Raw genomic sequence first — 23,491 nt, 5'->3', positions numbered from 1 at the left:
AGAGATAGGCCAGACCGCTGTGGCAGTCCAGAGCAGAAATAAATCATCCTCCCATGTGTGTCTCTGATGACACAATGCTTTCTTTCCAAGGTATCAGCCTGCCCTGACCCTGGGACCTGCCTCCCCTCCATGGGTCTGTCCAGGCCCTGGGAGGGAGAGGGCAGAAAGAGGCTTGGACCGCATTTAGAAGGAATGGAGGCCTGCCAGGTGGGTGGCAGGAGTAACTGTGATGCCACCAGGGCTGTGCACAAATTCTGCAGCCACACAAAATGGAGAGATGAAGGAAGCACCTATGCCCCCACTGCCTCCTCAGCTTCCTGGCAGGGAAAAGTGAACCTTCCTTGGGGTGCCCCAGCTCCCCCTGCAGCAAATTGTGGGGACATGGGATGCTACCCCAGCTTCCGGAGAAGTTCTGCTTGACTTGAAATAGATTCTGGTTTCATCAGTACAGACTCTCTTCTTCTTGACAAAAATGAGAGCACAGGTCCAGGCCTGACCGCTTGCAAAGAGACAGACTGTGGTTCACCCATCAGGTCTGGACCCTACAAGGCTAAAAAAAAGCTGGCTTGCATTGTCTAAATGCCATGGGTTAGCCATCATGATGTCCATTTCACAGATAAAGACACTGAGGCTAAGTTGCTTACCTGAAACCCACAGCAGCCACGCCTCCTACAAGAAACCCAGTCTTGGGAGGGAAGAAGATCAGAATAATGTGATGATAGGATGAATTTAAAATGGCCTCAAGGCTGGCCGTGGAGGCTCATGCCTTTAATCCCAGGATTTTGGCAGGCTGAGGCTGGTGGATCACCTGAGGTCAGGAGCTCAAGACCAATCTGGCCAAAGTGGTGAAACCCCATCTCTATTAAAAATACAAAAATTAGCCAATATGGTAGTGGGTGCCTGTAAACCCAGGTACTCGGGAGGCTGAGGCAGGAGAATTGCTTGAACCTGGGAGGCGGAGGCTGCAGTGAGCTGAGATCACACCACTGTACTTCAGCCTGGGACGCAGAGCGAGACTGTCTCAAAAAAAAAAAAAAAAAGTACATGTGACACTTTACCAAGGTCCAGCTTAACCTGCTATGGAAATGCAAAAATGGACCAGGAACCTAGGCCCCACATTGACCCAAGGCAACATCTCAAGTAGAGCCTTTGGGAACTCAAGGGTGGAGCCTTATAGAACCTGGGGACATTCTGCATCAAAGTCCGGAGCTGGCCTGCCAAGCAACCCTTCCTGATGGTGCCAGGAGGCTGGAAAGAAGAGGCCGGCTTCTTGGCTGCGTTGGAGGCTCATGGTTGGATAGGGGACCTGGGTCACAGATATGCACCAAGGCCAAGAGCACTACCCTCTCCCTGGAGCTTAGAACTGGGTGATTTCAACACCACTCTCACTCCCATGTCCTCTGAGGTGTCCACTGGCCTCACTGCAGACTCCCCCACTTATATTTGGCTGAGGTTTTCATCTTCCGCTAAGATCTTGTGCTTAACTCTGTATCTTTCTTTCTGCTGCTTTGTCCCCACTCAAATGCGTATACAGGCTTTGCACCCAGATTTCCCCTTTATACTCCAAGGCATAAAAAGCTAAGGTCATGAGAAATCCATAAGAACAATCCCTCCTCCCCCACCAGGCTTCTAAGCAGGAAAATATCCAATGGAGCTGGCAAGAATCAGGGAAGACTTCATGGAGGAAGTGGCATTGGACCTGGGCTGTGCAGAATGAAATGACAAAAAGATGGAGAATTCCAGAAAGCAAGAAAGGTTATTGGGGATTAGCAAAGTGAGGGGTGCAGCTGGAGCAGTGCAGAGATAGGCTGGGACTAGCCCATGGGAAGCCTCAAATGCCAGGTGAGAAAGAAATTCTTGCTAGAAGGACTTTCAGAGCAATACTGTGTTTTCGGTACTGGTCTGGCATGTAAACTCGCTAGAATGTATCCACCCCTGCACATCTGTGACCACATCCAGTCATGTCTGGGCCATGGGACCTCCTCACCTGTGAGGTGACCACAGTCGCTTCACTTGCCACCCCTCACTGATCACAAAAGGGTGAAGACACAGCCCTGTTAGTCCTTTGAGAACAATGCAGATATCTCTCCAATCTCCTGTTTCCGTAGTTCAAGCTGCAGAAGCCAAAAGGCTATGTCCTGCCTTTGACACTGCAAGCTGCCCTATCCTCAGATTGCTGCAGCTCTGAGGGTCTAGATAGTGTCTTTCCTGTTTATCTTCTCTATGAGCCAAGACTCCTTTGGTTGTAAGTGACAGAAAATACAATTCAACCTGGCTAAAGGAAAAAATATTATCGGCTCAGGTAAGTGGAAACTTCCAGGCAGAGTGGGCTCCGGGAGCCCAGTCGATGTCATAAGGACTTGGCCTCCTCTCCTCTGTCGGCTTCAGTCTCAGGCAGGCCATCTCCATGTCATGGTCCCAACCTCTCCCCCAAGAGACCCCAAGCAGCAAAGGGCTTATCTCCTCTTTTAGTTCCAGCAAAAGCGCCAGGATGACACCCTGGTCATGTACCCACCTGTGAGCCCATCTCAGGGACTAGGGCAGGCCTGGATCACATGGCCAGTGGATTGAGGGGACGGAGCAGCCCCCTAGACCTTAGGGAATAAAAGTGGGGCAGAGGGGTCCTTCAAGGGACAACACAGACATCTTTCTCTGAAGCAGGAGCATGCATGCCATGCAGGAAAAAGCAACACAAAGTCTACTTCTTTAATATGCTCCCCAGGCTTGGGGAGAGTCCAGCACTGGTCCCGGGACATATTTGTCCTTGGTAAATGTTTATGGGATGCATGGATGGATGGATGGATGGATGGATGGATGGATGGATGGACAGATGGAAGGGTGGGTTGATGCATGGATGGATGGATGCATGCATGCATGGATGGGTGGGTGGGTGGGTGGGTGGGATAGAGGCATGAGTATCTACCTACCCATGGATAGATGGGTGGATGAATGGGTGGATAGATGGATGGATTCATAGGTGGGAGGGCGGACAGGATAGATACATGGGTAGATGGATGGATAGATGGGTGGATGAATGGGTACATGGATGGATGGATGGGTGAATAGATGCATGGATGGGTGGGTGGGATAGATGGATGAATAGATGGGTGGATGGATTGGTAGATGGATGCATGGGTGGATGGATGGGATAGATGCATTGGTAGATGGATGGATAGATGGGTGGATGAATGGGTATGTGGATGGATGGATGGAAGGATGCATGGATGCATGGATGCATGGATGGATGGGTGGGTGGGTGGGATAGATGGATGGACAGATGGGTGGATGGAAGGGTAGATGGATGCATGGGTGGATGGATGGGATAAATGCATGGGTAGATGGATAGATGGGTGGATTAATGGGTATGTGGATGGATGGATGGATGGATGGATGGATGGATGACTAGATGCATGGATGGGTGGGTGGATGGGATAGATGCATGGGTAGGTGGATGGATAGATGGATGCATGAATGGGTACACAGATGCATGGGTGGATGGATGGGATAGATTCATGAGTAGATGGATGGATAGATGGGCAGAAGGATGGGTAGATGGATGCATGGGTGGGTGGATGGGATAGATTCATGAGTAGATGGATGGATAGATGGGTGGATGAATGGGTAGATGGATGTGTGGGTGGATGGATGGGACAGATTCATGGGTAGATGGATGGATAGATGTGTGCATGAATGGGTACATGGATGGATGGATGGGTGAATGGATGCATGGATGGGTGGATGGGTGGGTGGATGGGACAGATGGATGGATGGATGAATGAATGAACAATGTTTCCTATTTCCTGTGGTGCTCCACTTGAGATGTCTGGCCAGAGCAAGGCCCAGCGCCGCTGACCAGCTTTCTCCAGGAGCTGAGATTCCCAGCACACGTGGTAGGAATGCAGCATCCTGGAAAGAAGTCTGGAGGGAGGAAATGGGGGATCAGGAGTGGACAGCAGAACAGGGTAAGGGCCAGAAAAGCAAATGGTAAGGCTTGACAACCTCCTTGATTAAGAAGGCAGCTGTAGCTACCACGTGATGAAACTGCTGGCTGTATATGTGTGGATGCTGGAGTCTGGGCCCACATAGCCAGAAGGGACTGGCTTGAACTGAAGCAGAGGGAGGTCTCTGCCTGGGGAACCCCAGACCCAGTACTGCCTGTCTGCTTTGGCCTGGCTCCCCAGCCTGGAATCTTCCACCAAGACTCCTCACAGGCCAAGGCCAGGAGCTCCCCTGGGCCCTTCAGCTTCCTCTGCAGCCTCAGGTATGAGAGGAGGAGGAGGAGCCCCCTGGGCAGTGACTCCTCTGTTCTGTCCTCACTGCTTTTGCCCCTAGAGCCAGTTCTGCACCTGGGGCTGGAGGCAGGGAAGGAGACAGTGTGGATGGCAAATCCCCAACCCCAGAAATCTTCATCCACCACTCCATCTGCTTTTCCAAGGCCAGGTGACTCCTTTCCAAAAGGCCTTGAAAAAGTCAGAAAACAAAAATCCAAAAAAAGTCTCCGGATGCAAGAATGAAATACTAGGTCATGAATATGGTAAGTCATCTTATTAAAATTTTGCTGATTGATTGATTATAGACTCACTAATCTCCTAGATTCAAAGATACCTGAAGAAAATGTGAACTTGTGAATTCTGGTCAAACAGTATAGGACACTGCCTAACTTATTTTCTTTAAACTGACTTACCCCAATTATTTTTGGCTTTAAATTCTACATGAATATTTCACAAATATTCCATACATTTAAGATTTTAACAATTTTTACATCATATCTACAGTACTTTAGTACCTGACTTGTATATTTATGTGACTATTGTTAGAAGTGACTAATTGGGTTTGATTAGTTTCATCATTAATATTCTGTCCATAATTTAACATGCTTCAATAAAATACCCTAAAGCAGTGTAATGATTAGATTTCAGGAATATGTGTTTTGCAATTAAGTTCCTCTTGATTTTGATATGCAGATGAAGAAATGGTGGTCTCATTTTAAAAAAAAACTGCCCTTATTAACTCAGCAGTATACTCTGAAGATTAGGTAAGAAATCCAAGATTTTCTCTTTGTATATGCTAGTTAAAATGTATTTCAATCAAGCCTATGTGGGCAAATCAGATTTGATTAGTTTAAGTTCACAGTCATTCTGTCTAAATGAATAATGTGTCACCTAACATTGCAAAAATTTGATTAATAGTTTATCAGTTAATTAAAAACGGGGTTTAATTTTTCTTTTTTAGGAAAACGCAAGGTAGATATTCCTTGTGTTCATCATAAATGCAAATTATTTCAGCTTGAATCTATTGTTCCTTTTTTGCTTCTTAGCCAACTGGCAAGAAAATAGAGCTCTTAGAAATATCTCTGGGAGGGAGGAGTAGCAAAACTTTTTTTGCTCCCATCTGCGGCTGTTGCTTGAGTCCTGCCTGCAGAGAGCTTGCTCTGGGTGGAGTTGGTTCCCTGGACCTCAACTTCTCCAGGCATCTCACCTCCTTTCCCCGCCCTTCTCTCCCACTCCTCATTCCACCTGCAGTCTTTAGCCACAAGACTTTGACTTTCCTTTTTTTTTTGAAACAGAGTTTAACTCTTGTCGCCCAGGCTGGAGTGCAATGGTGTGATCTTGGCTCACTGCAACCTCCGCCTCCAGAGTTCAAGCGATTCTCCTGCCTCAGCCTCTTGAGTAGCTGGGATTACAGGTGCCTACCACCAAGACCAGCTAATTTTTGTATTTTTTAGTAGAGATGGGGTTTTGCCATGTTGGCCAGGCTGATCTCAAACTCCTGACCTCAGGTGATCCACCTGCCTTGGCCTCCCAAAGTACTGGGATTACAGGTGTGAGCCACTGCACCCGGCCTGACTTTTCTTTTTCTTTTTCTTTTTTTTTTTTTAGAGACAGGGTCTTGCTCTGTTGCCCAGGCTAAAGTGCAGTGGTGCGATCATAGCTTACTGCAGCCTTGAACTCAGGCTCAAGTGATCCTCCTGACTTGGCCTCTCAAGAAGCTACAGACACATGTCACCTCACTCTGCTAAGTTTGAAAAAATTTTGTGGGGATGGAGTCTCACTATGTTGCCCAGGGTGTTCTCAAACTCCTGGCTTCAACTTCCCAAACTGCTGGGATTACAGTCATGAGCCACTAAGCCCTGTCCCAAGACTTTTCCAAATGACTCCTTTTGTCACCTTGTCCAGTTTAATTTGTCTGTGGGGCAGCAGCCAGGAAACCGAAAGAGTCCCTTTACCCAGGAACCTGAGACCCGACATCAGAGGTGAAGGAGACACCTCTCATCCTCCTTGGGGCAGTTTGTCCACTCCCAGGAATTAGAACACCAGGGTGCCTTTTCTGCAGAGGTTGGATTCATCACTGCAAAGCTGCTGAGCCAAGGGGTGGTTCTTGCAGGCATGTTTCAGGGAGTGTTGTGTGCAGCAGGGAAGGGAAGGAAGCCAGCACTTCCTTCCTAGTGTACACGTGTAGTGTATGACTGAGCAGATACTGCTGCAGGCAGCCCCTCTACTGGGGCCTCTGGGAGGCAGTGCAGACCCAGCCTTGACCCATCCTATAGACATGGGAGCTGGGCTACTTATCTAACTTCTCTTCATCATTGCTGAAGGCTGTTCCCTGGGCCACTAATTGCTGGCACTTCCCCCTTGTTCTGCACACAACAGAGCAGGCTCCTGGAGGCAGAGCCTTTCCCCAAGCAGAGAGTGCCAGCCCCTTTCTGAGTCTCATGCAAGGGAGCAGTGAATACTGGAGGGACACAGGCAGGGTGTCCCTGAAGCCTCCTACTGTGGGTCCATTGCTAATGTGGCCAGCCCTAGTCATTCTCCTAAATTCTTTCTTAGCTTTACGAGGATCTTACTGTCCTTTGATGTTAATCAAGTGCGTTAATCAACAGATGGTTACATGGGGTAGTACCCCAGCTCCAGACACAGTTGTAGCTGCTGTAACTGGAGCTGTGAACTTGCACTCTACAGACAGGAGACTGACACAGATGTGGCAGGTGTGGGAAGCATTTTGTGCGGCGGGGGGTGGGTGGGAGGGGAGGGGTGGCGGGGATTCCTTTAGCCTGGGTGGTCAGGGAGGGTTTCTCAGAGGAGGTGACCTTGAGCAAGACTTAAAGGGTGAGAATCAACCTGCTATGTAAAGATCTGTGAGGAGGATGTGCCAGGAATAGAGAAGAGCAAGGGCCCAGGCTTCAAGGTGAAGATCAAGGAAATGTCTCTGTAGCTGGAGAGCAGGGATTGAGGTCAGCAGAATGGGGGTGACATCGGGAAGGAGAGGAGGGGCCAGATGACTGATAAGGCGCCCTCAACCCTGCCTGCCCCAGAGTCACTGTGGAACTCTCCATACATGGAGAGAAAGCAGAACTACCCAGAAAGCCCCCTGACTTGCCACCTGGACAGCATGCGTGGTTTAGGGTCCACAGCTCCGTACAGGAACTCTCGTATGTGTTCATGTTCATTGATATCCTCCAGTCTTCACCAAAGGATGTCTGAGAGTTAACGATCAACTCCAGTTTCCTGGAAATGAATGTGGATGGGCAGACTGAGGTTGCAGGGTGTTCCTGGAGGCCTACGGTGGGCCCTGTGCTACTGTGGTCAGCTCTATTCACAATGCATGCTTGAAAATGAGGCATCAGGGTAAGTAACAGTGCTCTCTGGGTTTTTTTTTTCTTCCCCCGCTCCGCTCCCCCCGTTTTTTTTTTTTTGAGACAGAGTCTTGCTGTTACCCAGGCTGTTGTATAATTGGCATGATCTTGGCTCACTGCAGCCTCCACCTCCTGGGTTCAAGTGATTCTCCTGCCTTGGCTTCCTGAGTAGTTGGGATTACAGGTGCCCACCACCATGCCCAGCTAACTTTTATATTTTTAGTAGAGGCGGGGTTTCGCCATGTTGGCCAGGCTGGTCTCGAACTCCTGACCTCAAGTGATCCAACGGCCTCAGCCTCCCAAAGTACTGGGATTACAGGCATGAGCCACTGCACCTGGCCTTCCCCCTGTATTTTTATGCATAGGTTGGAAGTGCTCTCTGTCTGGGGGGCCACGTGGAAAGATGGGTCAAAGACGGAAGCAGTGATGCTCCCAATAGCATCCTGGCTGCAGATCAGCTGGGTCTGGAGCTAAATCTTGGTGAATTTGACACACAGCCTGATTATTGTCTGGAAAGTTCTGGAGAGGAACTCAGTCACCTGTCACCTGTCTTCCCAGGCAGGTATTTCCTTCGAGCTCTTTGAACCTCAGCACCCTTCTGGGGAGTGACCCCTGCCTGGGTTTAGGTTCTGCAGTTGGCATGCAGGTCAAAATGTATCGGAGGTGTGCCTGCAACACAGGCCAGGGCCTGACTGGTGCTGTGTGTGCCATTATCCTGGAATTGAAGGGAGGAGCAGGCACTAGAATTTTGAAGACGCTTCTCAGGCGAGGGCTGTGCATAGCCAGGGTTGACAGGCTCAGGAGCTGGGTGGGGGTCCTGGGAAGAGGGTGAGAATTGGACTCTGATCTCACCAGCCAGGTGCTTCAGGCTGGGCCCCAGAAACACCTGTCAGGTAGGTCACAGAGATGAAGGACAACTCAGGTCCCAAGAGGTCGAGAAGAGAGCCAGCCAGCGAGCAGGTTTAAAAGTTAGAGCTGGGCCAGGTGCGGTGGCTCACGCCTGTAATCCCAACACTTTGGGAGGCCAAAGTGGGTGGATCACTTGGGGCCAGGAGTTTGAGACCAGCCCAGCCAACCTGGCGAAACCCTGTCTCTACAAAAAATACAAAAATTAGCCAGGTGTAGTGGTACACACCTGTAGTCCCAGATATTCTGGAGGCTGAGGCATGAGAATCGCTTGAACCCAGGAGGTGGAGGTTGCGTGAGCTGAGATCACACCACTGCACTCCAGCCTGGGTGACAGAGCGAGACTCTTTGTCTCAAAAAAATAAAAAGTAAATAAAAGCTGGAGCTGGCTGGACTGTGGGGCTCATGCCTGAAATCCCAGTGCTTTGGGAGGCCGAGGAAGGAGGATCGTGTGAGCCCAAGAATTCCAGATCTCCTAGTGATACCCCCATCTCCACACAAAAAATAAATACATAAAAATAAATTTTTAAAAAATTAAAATATTAGCCAGGCATTGTGGCACATGCCTGTAGTCCCAGGTACTCAGGAGGCTGAGGTGGGAGGCTCGCTTGAGCCCAGGAATTTGAGGCTGCAGTGAGCTGAGATGGGGCCACTGCACTCCAGCCTGGGCAACACAGCAAAATCCCATCTCTAAAGTAAATAAAACAAAATAAAATAGCTGGAGCTTCTTGTCACCATAGGAGCTGAGAAGGGACTAGATTTGTCATAACAAAACTCCTGCACAGAGTCCGGAGACATCATCTCAGACCATCCCCCAATGGCTCCCCGCAACCCTGGGCTATCAGGGATGGGGGGCTGCTTTTCAAGGAGGCCAGTCCAGGACCTTGGCCTGGCCTGCCTGACACAGCTACTCCTGGCTGCCTCCCCGCCCCTCCCACACATCTGCATGGGATGGCTGCCCTCCTTGCTCACCGCGGCCACCCAAGCCTGCCCGTCTTGGCTTCCAGGAGCCGCAGATGCCCAGGCCAGGGGCAGCAACCATCCTCTGGCTCTTCTGCCTTGGCTGAAAGTCAAGGTTATTTCTGCCCCTCCTACCTTCTCCCAAAAGCCCTCAAGGGCAGGGCCGGTTATGGGCAGGGCAGTGCGAGGGGTTGGAGGGCCATTCTGCCCAGGCCACTCATTCCTGATGAGCCCCCAATGCAGCCTGTTGTCGCTGTGTTGGGGAGGGTTTCTAGGAAGTATCTACAGGTGTTGAAGTTAAAGCATTCACTTGCTAAATATAGATGTATTAGGTTCACCTTAATTTGTGTACCCCTGCTTTAGGAAAGAAGAAAAGAAAGAAAGAGAGAGAAGGAAGGGAATGAGAATGGGAAGGGGAAGGAGAAGGAAAGGAAAGGAAAGGAAAGGAAAGGAAAGGAAAGGAAGAAGGAAGAAGGAAGGAAAGGTGAGAGGGAGAGAAGGAGGAAGGGGAGGGAGGGAGAGAAGGAAAGAAAGAAAAGAAAGAAAAGAAGGGTGCAGTGGCTCACACCTGTAATCCCAGCACTTTGGGAGGCCAAGGCAGGTGGATCACTTGAGGTCAGGAGTTCGAGACCAGCCTGGCCAACATGGTGAAAACCCATCTCTACTTTTAGTAGATATAAAAATTAGCTGGAGGCCGGGCGCGGTGGCTCACGCCTGTAATCCCAGCACTTTGGGAGGCCGAGGCGGGTGGATCACGAGGTCAGGAGATCGAGACCATCGTGGCTAACACAGTGAAACCCTGTCTCTACTAAAAAAAATACAAAAAATTTGCCGGGCATGGTGGTGGGCACCGGTAGTCCCAGCTACTCAGGAGGCTGAGGCAGGAGAACGGCGTGAACCCGGGAGGCGGAGCTTGCAGTGAGCCAAGATCGTGCCACTGTACTCCAGCCTGGGCAACAGAGCAAGACTCTGTCTCAAAAAAAAAAAAATTTGCTGGGCATGGTGGTGCACACCTGTAATTCCTGTTACTTGGGAGGCTCAGGCAGGAGAATCACTAGAAGCCAGGAGACCGAGGTTGCAGTGAACGGAGATCACACCACCGCACTGCAGCCTGGGTGACAGAGCAAGACCCTATCTCAAAAAACAAAACCAAAAATAAAAAAAGAAAGAAACAAAGAAAAAGAAAAGCTCTCTAAAACTCATCAGGAACAAACTCCAAAGACAGCATCTCTCAGGTGAGCTCAGGAAGGGCTCTGAGTGTTTTGAAAATCAGGACTTGGTGAGGCCCAGTGGTGAGAGTGTCTGTGTAAAGTTGCATTATTCAGAACAAGTTTTCCTGTATAAAAATAATACCAAAAAACTAACCGCAAATGTCAGTGATCAGAGGTTTGGAATTTGGACTACTTCTGCTCCAGAAGGAACTATCTGGAAAGATGGCAGACAGGACCAGCTTCTTTCTGGGGAATGAGACTGGGCTGATGTCAGAATTCCCCAATTTAAAGTCAGAACCTCCCCCTGCCCCCAGCTCCAGGCCCTCCTGGCTCCTGGGAGCCACAGAGAGATGGCTCCTGTGGGCAGCCGCTGTGGATGGATCCTTTATTGGGCATCTTGAATTCGGAGCACCAGCCCCACATTTGCAAGCAGAGCCTGGAGGTGACCAAAGTGGAGCTGCACCTGTGAAGTGCTAACTCCCCATCTGCTGGGCGGCACAGCAGAGCAGAGGGAAGGTGGAGAACCCCTGCCGTCTCCACCCCTCCAACCCCACCCCTCCCCCAGCCAGCTAAAACGGCTTCAGGAAGGGCCACGTTCTGAAATGAGGGCTGGGGGCAGGCCACGAGGGTGCTATTAGTCCTGTGTTTGCGGCCTCCTTGCCTGCCTGGCTGGTCCATGAGACCAAGCAAGGCCCTTTCTCCCCACCAGCGGGGAACATGCTGCCACGGGAGGGATGACAAAGGTTTTACGGGCAGTTGACAACTTGGTGTGCTATTTCCATAAATGCTGATGAGTTTCTACCAGTTGTTCACACATCATTCAAGAGATACCTTTTGAACACCAAGAATACACAAAACCCAGGCAGGGAGGGCAGAGAGCCTATGCCTGGCTAACACCGGCAGGAGGCAGCTGCTCCCTTCTTTGATAGAGGCAAGTACTCCAGAGGTGACAGAGGGGCCTTGCACCCAGGCTTCGGGGCAGCCACGCAGAGGCTCGGCACAGGGTGCTTCATTATGGGCCAGGCATTGCCCCAACCCCCACCCTCGCCTGGGGCTACCCACTGCTCCCACTTCTCAGGGGCAGGAAGTAAGCCTGTGAGAGGTTAAGGAGCTTCCCCAGGCCTTTCACTACTCAGTGGTGGAGCTGGGACTTGAACCCATAGCACATGCCTCACACCTCTCCTCGAGCTAGAACCACTTACATGTTTGGGTGTCCGAAAGGCCAGTGTCCGTTGTGAATAATACAGGAACAGAGATGGGCTCTTGGAATGAACATGTCACTCCTGGCTGGGCCAGTGGCTCATGTCTGTAATCCCAGCATTTTGAGAGGCCCAGCCGGGGGGATCACTTGAGGTCAGGAGTTCGAGACCAGATATGGTGAAACCCTGTCTCTACTAAAAATACAAAAATTAGCCAGGCATGGTGGTGCATGCCTGTAATCCCACCTACTCGGGAGGCTGAGGCAGGAGAATCGCTTGAACCCAAGAGGCGGAGGTTCCAGTGAGCCGAGATCGCGCCACTGCCCTACAGCCTGGGCAACTGTGGAGACAGGGTCTCACTATGTTGCAGAGGCTGGTCTCGAACTCCTGGGCTCATCAAGGAATCCTCCTGCCTTGACTTCCCAAAGTGTTGAGATTACAGGCGTGATCTGTAATCAGATTTTTGAGACTCCATCTCAAAATAAACCAAGAGAAAATGTCAGCCCTTTGTTGGATGAAGCCATTCCAGGCTGGTGTCACATAATCACTGTGCTTCCCTGCCCATCCCTCACCCACTGCAGACCTGAAATAGGGCATTGCAAGGGACACCTCGACATTTGCAGATGCACACCATTTCTTATGGGTGAGCTCTGATTAGTCACAGGCCACGCAGCCCAGCCCTGTGCTGAATGATGTGGGGCAGATTAGAAACCACAGCCCATTTCTGCTCCTAAGGCTGAATTCCTCCATGGGAAGTCAGGATCAGAAAGCAAAGCAGGAGACGAATATGATCAAGCATTGAATGGCAGCCCCCATTCTCTTATTTCTGCATTTCTCTTAAAGTTCTGTGTTTCAGTCAAGAGTCCACCCAAGGCAGGGCAAGGTGGCTCATGCCTGTAATCTCAGCGTTATGGGCAGTCAAGGCAGGAGGATTCCTGGATGAACCCAGGAGTTCAAGACGAGCCTGTGCAATATAGTGAGACCCTGTCTCTACAAAAAATAACAACAACAAAAAATTAGCCGAGTGTGGTGGCATGCACTTGTATTCCCAGGTACTTGGGAGGCTGAGATGGAAGGATCTCTTGAGCTCGGGAGGTCGAGGCTGCAGTGAGCTGAGATTACACCACAGCACTCCACCCTCGGTGACAGTGTGAGACCCTGTCTCTGACAAAAAAAAAAAAAAAAAAAAAAGAGTCCACCCCAGGCTCCCCGCTGCTGGGCAGGCTTCCCATCTCCCTCTCCCAGCTGCAGCTCAGACTCTGATCTGCACTTGCACTTAGGACAGCTCACCGCACCCCACCAACCCCTCTCCCACCGCTACCCCTCTAGAAGCTGAGCCTCCTGGGAGCAGTGTTGGGGCAGGTTCTGCTTGGTTCCCCTCCAGCACCAGGGCCAGGGCGTGGCACACTCACACCCACCTACTCGGTCACGCCCTGGGTGTTTCTCTAGGGCCCTCCGTGGGCCAGTCTCTGAGCTGGATGCAAACGTTCTTAAGGAGAAAAAGAAATCAGTTTCTGTCTTCTGAGAACTGACAGCGTAACAGCAGTGAACCCAATAAACAACCATAACAAAATGCTCAGCAATGGCAGACCATGATAAGGGTTATGCAGGGAAGGAACAAGACACCCTAGGAGAGAGGAACAGCAGAAACTAAAGCTACATGGGCGTGGAGCATCAGGGAGGCCTCTGCTCAGGGTGTGCATGCCCAGTGCCGCATAGGGGCTCACGGTTTGATGAACACATTTGAAGGTAATGGAAGGAAAGGTGACAAGAGAGGAGAAAGTGTGCAAAGTGGGGCAAATGGGCTGGGCACAGTAGCTCATGCCTGTCATCTCAGTGCTTTGGGAAGCCAAGGTGGGAGGATTGCTTGAGCCCAGCATTTCAAGACCAGCCTGGACAACATAGAAAGACCCCCATCTCTATGGAAAATAATTTTTTTTTTTTGAGACAGAGTCTCATCTGTCACCCAGTGCAGTGTCGTGATCTCGGCTCGCTGTAACCTCCACCCCCCAGGTTCAAGTGATTCTCATGCCTCAGCCTCCTGAGTAGCTGGGACTACAGGGGTGTACCACCAAACCCAGCTAATATTTTTGTATTTTTAGTAGAGATGAGGTTTCACCGTGTTGGCCAGGCTAGTCTTGAACTCCGAACCTCATGATCCACCCGCTTTGGTGTCCCGAAGTGCTAGCATTACAGGCACGAGCCACAGCTCCTAGCCCAGAAAATAATTTAAAAAAAAGCAAAATGAAATAAAGTGGGGCAAAGGAAAATCCGACTGAAAGAGAGCCTGGCATTCGGTAATCAAAACCCTTTCCAAAGTTGAAGGACCAAAGCTCCGTATGAAGGTGACCAAGGAGGTACTGGGACAGTCGGCCAGCCAGCTCCTGAACTACTGCAGGTGCACCTGATTCCAAAAAGTAGGAGTAAGTCAGTCTCAGCGGGAAGTACAAGTTCAGCTCCCTGAAGCCTGCTGTGCCATTTATGGGCCATTTCTGCGTGTAAAACAGGAAATTAGGGCATTAAAAATGACGAACGAGCCAAATTAGCCCATCTGTCTCTCACAGAATCCCCCTGGGCTACAGTAACTGTGACCCTGGCCAGCCCCTGAGAGCTGAGAACCAGGCAGGCTGCAGGTCTCCTATGCCCATGGTGCCCGACTCTGCCTCTCTGGCAGACTGAGTCCGGAGCAGGACTCCGCAGGGAGCTGCCTCAGCCAGAGCGGTGGTGGGCATGGTGGGGATGGACGAGATGGCAGGGTCTGAAGCTTTCCCAGGGACGTCTCCCAGAGAGAAGAGCAATCTCCTTCCGGAAGTTTCCAGCAGCCCTGCACCCAGGGGCTCAAACAGCGGCATCAGGACCCAGATTGTCATGAGAGGCTCAGCTGTCCTCGGAGTGGAATTCTTTCACAGGCAGGCTCTCCCCAGTGGCGCCAAAGGCGACCACAACTTCAGTCCCAGCCTCAGCTCAAGGAGAGGGGCTTGTTAAGCACTTCCCCGCCATATCTTGGGATTTGTTCTGATTGGTTCAGCTTAGCTCACTGCCCACCCCTGAACCAATCACAGTGGCCTGCAGCTGCACTTCTGTGCCCTCATTGGTTGGCCATTCCTGGGTAGTGCCACTCCCTGCTGGAGCTCTACCTAAATCACATGGACTGTGAGTCATGGATGGGTCCTCCAAAGAAAGCAGGGTGACTTGGACAAAACAAACAAGACAGCCAACTACAGCTGGGATAAGAGACGTGTGAAGGGGGGAAAGCAAAACTGCAATGGAAAGGAAAAGTCCCCAAAGGGAAGTGTTAGGGCTCAGAGATGGAGGCGAACCCCGGCAGACCCAGGAGGTTGTAATGGGCCCGGCATAGCGGCTCCCGCCTGTAATCCCAGGACTTTGGGAAGCTGAGGCGGAAGGATTGCTTGAGCCCAGGAGTTCCAGACCAGCCTGGGCAACAGTGAGACGGTATCTCTACAAAAAATAAATATATATATATATATGTAGCCTGGCGTGGTGGCATACACCTGTGGTCCCTGCTACTCGGGAGGCTGAGGCGGGAGGATCATTTGAGCCCAGGAGGTCGAGGCTGCTCCCTCGGGCTCACTCGAGGCTGATCATAGCTCCCTATGATCACACCACTGCACTGCAGCCTGGGCGACAGAGCGAGACCCTCTCTCAGGAAAAGAAGAAGAAGAAGAAGAATGTCATGGAAGGAGTGACATTTGGATGGTTATGAAGACTGGGGAGTTCTCATGAGCAGTAACCACTGGGCCATTTTCTACCCTGCACTTTCTCTCTCCTGCAGGTGCCTTTTTCTTAATTACACCCAGAGAGTATAGGAAAGTGGATGCCAGCGATATTTATTTTCTGCTCTGAGCCCAGCACAGGTATCTCACCAGGGGCATCTTTCTTAATGAGGGAAGAAAAATGTCAGAACAGCGATCAGCCACGATGCACCCAGTGGACTTAAAAATAAGCAAAAATAACATGAAAATTTTTTTGCATTAGCTGGCTGTATATATCATCCAAGACTATGAGAGCAGGATTTTCTTTGTGCCATGGTGAGATCTGTTACTAGGGGTTTCCTCACAGTGGACGTGCTTCACAGAGGAGATATTCATTCTGGGGATTATTTTATTCAATTTAAAACCCAAGCAGAATTCGGGGGCTCAAGCCCATCTGTTCCAGCTGAGGTGCCAACCTCCTCCTTGTGTTTCAGGTCTGTATCCTCTACCCTCTTGGTGGTGCCTCCTTACTTGCATCTGAGGTTACAGCTTTTATGTGTATTTGGGGGCTTCAGGGGCAGAGCAGAAGTCCCTGCCACTTAATAAGAAAGCAACCCTCTGTGAGCTCATATTACCTTCACACAAACCTGTGGGTAGGGATTCTCATCCCCATTTAAGAGAAGAGGAGACTGAGGCTTGGATGGGCTTATCCACTGATCCACTGTGCTACACACCTTCCCTATCTGCTCTATCAGGGCCAGAGATTGGCTGGGCACGGTGGATCACACCTGTAATCCCAGCACTTTGGGAGGCTGAGGCCAACGGATCATTTGAAGCCAGAAGTTTGAGACTAGCATGGCCAGCATGGGAAAACCCCATCTCCACTAAAAGTACAAAAATGAGCCAGGCATGGTGGTGCGAAATCTAATCCCAGCTACTTGAGAGGCTGAGGCACAAGAATCACTTGAACCCGGGAGGCGGAGGTTGCAGTGACCTGAGATCATGCCACTGCACTTCAGCCTGGGTGACAGAGCAAGACTCTGCCTAAAAACAAAAAACAAAACAACAACAAAAATTAAAAGGAAAAAAAACAATTAGTGGGTGTGGTGGTGCATGCCTGTAATCCTAGCTATTTAGGAGGCTGAGGTAGGAGGATCTTTTGAGTCCAGAAGTTAGAGGCTGCAGTGAGCCATGATAGTGCCACTGTACTCCAACCTGGGTGACAGAGCAAGGGTGTCTCAAAAAAAAAAAAAAAAGCTGGGCCCAGTGGCTCACACCTGTAATCCCAGCACTTTGGGAGACCAAGGTGGCTGGATCACTTGAGGTCAGGAGTTTGAGACTACCCTGGCCAATGTGGTGAAACCCCATCTCTACTTAAAAAAAAAAAAAAAAAAAAAAAAAAAAAAATTAGCGAGGCATGGTGCTCATGGCCCATGCCTGTAGTCCCTACTACTCCAGAGCCTGAGGTAGTAGGATCGGTTGCTTGAACCTGGGAGGTAGAGGTTGCAGTGAAATCACACCACTGTACCCCAGCCTGGGTGACAGAGCAAGACTCCATCTCAAAAAAAAAAAAAAAAAATAGTCTAGCCCAGAGCCCAAGCAGGGTGGCCCTGGATGCATTCTGTCCGATGACTGAATGAATGGGTCATGGGCCCCCACCCATGTCAGGACTGTATGCTCCGGGCCCAGGCACCCCAAATCATTTCTGAGGCTGGGTGCACAGTTGGAGCTCTCAATAAGGGCTTGATGCTGGCCAGAGGGGCTGCAGAGAGGAGGGGACTAACTCCCCCTCCGTAATTCTAGGCCAAGGCAGGAGAAGGATGAAAAGACTCCGAGGAGGAAGTCCTTGAAGTGATGAAATGAAAGTAATCCTGATTGGCTTCACTTAGAGTAGTTCAGAGGAGGAAGAGCAGAGAAGCAAATGAAGCCCATCCCCAGGTCCCCAGGGCTCAGCTGCTCTCCTTCCTCTAGCAACACAACAATGGTGTAGAGTGCTTGGGGGCCCCACTGCCACTGGATCACTTGGGAGAGGTGAACGGTACTCACCTCGCCTCTTCTGCAGCAGAGAAGTGGGGAGGATATATCAAGAGGAAAACAGAGAGGAGAGTCAATGAGAGACAGAGGTGATGAAACATGAGAAAGAAAGAGAAATGGTACTTAGCACAGGAGACACAGAAGGAGGCTGGAGAGGTGGAGCGGGTCCAAAAAAGAGAGAGGAGCTGGTAGTCTCCCCTCTGCCCTGCACACCCCCTTCACGCTCCTCCACTGGCTCTGTGTACCCCTCCACAGACTCTATCTGTGGATGCCTCGCTCTGCCTTCTGGGCAGGTGGACCTGGGAGGCAGAGGAGAGCACCTAGAGTGGGGGTTCCCTGAGCTCCTCCTCCTTCTTCGGTCACCACTGCTATCAGGGAGTGCTGCCTACACAGCCACCTTGCCCTGCGTCAGAGAACGCCTCCTCACGTAGCCCTGCGGCCCCAGGGATGGGACCAGCCCACTGCTACTAGACCCAGGGTACCACTCCTCCTCCTGAGGTCCCCCAGGCAAACAGTTATTTATAAAACTCCGCCTGGATGGCCAGATTGAGCAATCCATCCGCTCCCCACTGGGTCCTGGATGATACAGGGGCAATTGGGGCTTTTAATCCCCAGGAAGGGAAGAACCCCTCTATGGAGGAGAGAGGCCCGTGCCTCTGATTTGAGAGGGTGTCTTCACTTCAGAGGTCACGGAGCATCCCCTGGAGTGGAGCACAGCCTCTTTTGGAAGGCAGCAGCCAGCACAGACTTCTTAGAAGGCCCTGCCCTCTGCTGAGTACCTATGAATGGCTGTTTGTTTTCTGTTGTTGCTTTTTTATTTGTTTGTTTTTGTTTTGTTGTTGTTGTTTTTGAGATAGTCTCACTATTTCACCCAGGCTGGAGTGCAGTGGTGCAATCTCGGCTTACTGCAACCTCTGCCCCCTGGGTTCAAGCAATTCCCCTGCCTCAGTCTCCTGAGTATCTGGGATTACAGGCGCCCACCACCACACCCGGCTAATTATTGTATTTTTAGTAGAGACGGGGTTTCACCATGCTGTCCAGGCTGGTCTGGAACTCCTGACCTCAGGTTATCCACCCACCTCGGTCTCCCAAAGTGTTGGGATTTTAGGCGTGAGCCACTGCGCCCAGCCGCGAATGGGCTATTTGATGAGTGAGTCCCAGGCTCAGCTGCAGCTGTCTTCAGAGGACAACCCTTAAGATAAATAAATAAAGCCTCCCCTGACTGTGCATGCCCATGTCCAGGCTCCCAGCTCTATTTTTAGAATGTAGGACAACTTTCTCCCGGAATAGACAAGACACGCTAATCCAGGAGGCAGGCCTGGAGAGATGAAGACGTCGAGTCCAGATATGAATTAGTCGTGAGTATATTATTTGAAGAAATGTTGAACAGCTAGGCAAATATTTGATACCTTTGAATTGGAGCTGGCGTTTTCACAGGCAGAGTGCTGGCAGCTGCTGAGACATCCCCCTTACTGGTGGCATACCTTGCTGTCACACCCGGTGCTGCAGACCACCTCTGTGGTACACTGAGAAGTAATTAAAGTTGCATGCCTGCTGGAATCCCCCGCAGCCATGCACCCAGCCTGGGTCTCCGGGACAGTGCTTGGCATGTGAGTGGATCCAAATCGCCTTTTCTTTTTTAAAAGAAATATTTATTTTCCTTAAATATACCATCATCTTATTAAAGAATGAAGTTCCTGCCTCAGTGGGGCTCCTTTTTTTGGAAAGAAAACATGATCTGTGGCTTGGACTCTCTAGTCTGTGATCGTGCGGAGGGGGTTCCCAGAAAAGACACCCGCCTTCCCTTGGCTCAGGAAACAGGCCTTGCCTATAAGGCAGGAGGGTATGGGGGGAGACCTCAAGGTTTGCGGGCAGCTGTGGGAGTCTCTGCACACTGGCAGAGAATTAACTAACCTCTGGGAGCTTAGAGGGAAAACCCCGGGGAACAATGATGTCGGGGGCACGGTCAGCAGAGTGGCCGAGCCATCTGTACACCAGGTACCTCATCCGGGAGTGGGGGCTGGCATTGGCATCCCCAGTTTACAGAGGGGGAAACAGAAAATCCGCGATGTGGCCAACACCAGTGATGTCAGAGCCGAGCCAGGGCATGACGGAGCGAGTCTGGGAAGCAGTTTGCAGACCACCCCATGGGGTTTACAACAGCAAAAGCTAATACTCTTCGAGCTCTTGCCTGGGCCTGGGGCTCTACCTGCCTCGCTCAGTCCCCTGTCCCCAGGCACAGAGGATTCTGGCCCCCAGGTTACAGTCCCCTCCCCCTCCCCCCTTGCCCCGAGCCTACAGCCCGTTCTGCAGGGGTCATGCCTTGCTCTTGACGATCAGGGCGATCTGCAGGTGCTCCTGGTGGGAGCCTGGCCCGCCCTCCCCTTTTGTGCACCCCCTCCAGCACCCGCAGCGAGCCAGCTCTGAGGTTAATTCTGTGCCAGTGTGCAAATACGGCTGCCGCCAAATCGCAGCCTCGTGCCCGCAGCCTCGCGCCTCAGGGGTAAGGCCTGATTTCTGAGCTAAGGGAACGTGGGAGCCTTGCGAAGCCTCCACAAGGCACGCACTTCCATGAACCCCACTTTAGAGATGAGAAAACCGGGTTAGAGAGGGACGCACGTCACCCCCTGGGCGCGGCGCCGGCCACCGCGCGCTGGCTCCCAGGAGACGTGGGGCTCGGTTTCTGCTGGGAGAAGCCGAGCAAAGCCAGAGGCTGTTGGGGACTTCCCGGGAGAGCGGCGCGGGCGCGGGGGCGCTGGGTGGGGGTCTGAGCACCAGCCTGGCCAGGCCTCCCCGCTCCGCAGCTGCCCGGGCGCCGCCACCAGATGGCAGCAGACGCTTTGCGATCGAGCGGCCGGGAGGGCGCAGGGCCGGGTCGGAGCCGGGTCAGGGGAGCCCACCCGCCGCGCGGCTCGGTCTCAGGGCCGCCTCCTCCCTCCGCTCCCCCGGTCTGCGCCACCCAGGCCTCCAGGAGCCCGCCCGAGCAGCACCCCGCCCGCCCTCGGGCAGCCGCCTCACGCTGCTCAGGAAGCGCTGATTGGCCTGGGCCGGAGCCGGATCCCCCAGCCATCGACCCCGCGGGGAGGGCGCGGAGCGGGCGGGGACTGCGGCTGGGGAGGCCGCGGAGACCCCTCGGACCAGCCCAGCTCACCCCCGCTACGAGAGGGGCCGTCACCCACGCAAGCCCTGAGGATGCTGACCCGGAGGGGCGGCAGAGGGCAGAGCGCGACCCTGCCCTGTGTCCCCGCGGCAAAGCCCGCGCTGGGCCCCGCCGAGCTCCACCACGCCCGACGGCGCTCAGAACCCGGCCTGCAGTGCTGGAGGCGAGCATGGGTGCAGGCCCCGTGGGCAAGTCAGGGCGCCTCTGAGCTGGCCCTGGCTGGGGTGTTGGAGGTGACGGCTGCAGAATGGGGGAGGGTGGCCAGGCTCCCACCTCGGGGAGATCACCTGGCCCGTCAAGGGCAACGCATTGCACAGGGGCACAAAGATGGACCAGCGGACACTGGGGACTACCACGGGGTGTGGGCGAAGCAAGGGCTGAAAAACCACCTACTGGGTTCCATGCTCACTACCTAGGTAACGGGATCATTCGTACCCCAAACCTCACAGTACACCCGTGTAACAAATCTGCACGTGTAACCACCACCCCCGCCGAATCCAAAATCAAAGTGGAAATTATTACTACTATTTTAAAGAGCAATTTTGGACGGGCGCAGAACGGGATGGAGGTTCGAGTGGGGGTGGAGGGCCATGACCCGGGAGCTGGAATCTTCTGTGCCAGGGGACGGGGGCTGAGAGTTGAGGGTGCCCGGGGACCTCTAGAGGGACCCTGCACTACACAGATAGGGACACTGCAGCCAGGAGCAGCCGCGGGCACCCGGGCGTCAAGGGGGAGGTGGAGGCAAGCACTGGGAAAGCGGGGGAGGCGGCTCCATCGTAGCCTTCAAGAAGCTAAAAATAAAGTGCCTCGCGGTGGACGCTGTACAGCCCACTAAAAAGAATGACCTCCTCGGCCCGCGCCATAAAAAGCCCACCTGGCCGTGCGCTCCCGCGCGCAGCCCCGAAGCTCTCCGCTGCCCCTTGGCCTGGAGTCAGGCTGCCTGCGGGCGGGAGGGCTGGGCTGCCCGCCTCAGGCTCATCAGCGAAGCCACCCGCGGGCGGGGAGCAGGGGCTGCACTGCCCCCGCTTGGGCGCCTACTGTATGCACATTGCAGTTCCACGCATTAATTCACAAGTCCTTAGAAAGGGTAAAAACAATGAAATAAAACAAAATACAATGAAGAGAAGTAAAACAATAAAAAATTAAAAGACAGTGTTGTGGTGTGGAATGAAACCTCAAGTTCCATTCCTGGCTGTCATTCCTCTCTGGGCTGGGTCACGGGGATTTTTGTTTGTTTGTTTTGTTTTTGTTTTTGTTTTGAGACAGGGTCTCACTCTGTCGCCCAGGAGGGAGTGCAGTGGTGTAATCTCGGCTCCCTGCAACCTCCACCTCCCGGGTTCAAGCGATTCTCATGCCTCAGCCTCCTGAGTAGTAGCTGGGATTACAGGAGCGCGCCACCATGCCCAGCTAATTTTTATATCACGCCTGGCTAATTTTTTTTTTTTTTTTTTTTTAAGACAGAGTCTCACTCTGTTGCCCAGGCTGGAGTGCAGTGGCGCCATCTCGGCTCACTGCAACCTCCGCCTCCCAGGTTCAAGCTTAATTTTTATATTTTCAGTACAGACGGGATTTCGCCATGTTGGCTAGGCTGGTCTCGAACTCCTGGCCACAAGCAATGCGCCTGCCTCGGCCTCTCAAAGTGCTGGGATTACAGGCATGAGCTACCGTGCTTGGCCGGATCCTTCATTAAACGGGAATATGAATGCTTGCTGCAGACATTTAAAAGGAAGGAAACACGGGGCAGTGTGTGGACTAAGACCTACCAGCTTTTTCTCAGGGTCTTAGGCCCAGGGCCTTACTGCCTTTATTTCATTTTATGTTATATTTTCTCACTGTGTTTGTTCTTTACTTTGTATTGTGTTTCATTGTTTTTGCTCTTTCTTTTCCTAAGAACCTGACCCTAATGCTGACCTGAGCCCTGCACATTCCTGCTCTGTGGTCTGTAAGTCCTGAACACACTGTGGGCACGTAGTTGGTGGGGGGGGCTCTCTATCAGATCTTCTGATCTGCCCCTTGCCCCAGAAAGAACCCTCCCTGCTCACAAGGCTGGCTCCACTTCCTGGGCCTCCTTGACCTTAATAAACAAAGGCCTCCTACAAGCTGATAACAAAAAGGCAAACAACACCGTGGAAAAATGGGCAATTTCCACCGTGGAAGAATAGGAGGAGGCAATTCACAGAAGAGGAGCTCCAGACATCCTACAAGCGTGTGCAAAGATCCTCAGCCTCTCAAAGTGTCAGGAACATTCCTGCCAGAACAGTACCCGTGACTATGACAACAATTCAAAAGAACACTAGCATTTAAGGTGGATGAGGTTGCGGGGAAGTGGACACCTATCCTGGTCATTGCTGGTGGGAGGACAAATTGTTACATGTTTTGCAAAGTAACTATAATTTTAATTACAATTAAAAATGTCTGTGAGGCCAACCATGGTGGCTCACATCTGTAATTCCAGCATTTTGGGAGGCCTAGGTGGGTGGATCACGTGAGGTCAGGAGCTCAAGACCAGCCTGGCCAACATGGTGAAACCCCATCTCTACTAAAAATACAAAAATTAGCCGGGTGTGGTGGCAGATGCCTGTAATCCCAGCTACTGGGGAGGCTGAGACAAGAGAATTGCTTGACCCCAGGAGGCAGAGGTTGCAGTGAGCCGAGATGGTGCCACTGCACTCCAG

Source organism: Gorilla gorilla, chromosome 20 (assembly GCF_029281585.2).
Source record: "Gorilla gorilla gorilla isolate KB3781 chromosome 20, NHGRI_mGorGor1-v2.1_pri, whole genome shotgun sequence".
Classification (NCBI taxonomy): domain Eukaryota; kingdom Metazoa; phylum Chordata; class Mammalia; order Primates; family Hominidae; genus Gorilla; species Gorilla gorilla.
Note: the sequence above shows the minus strand (reverse complement) of the source record.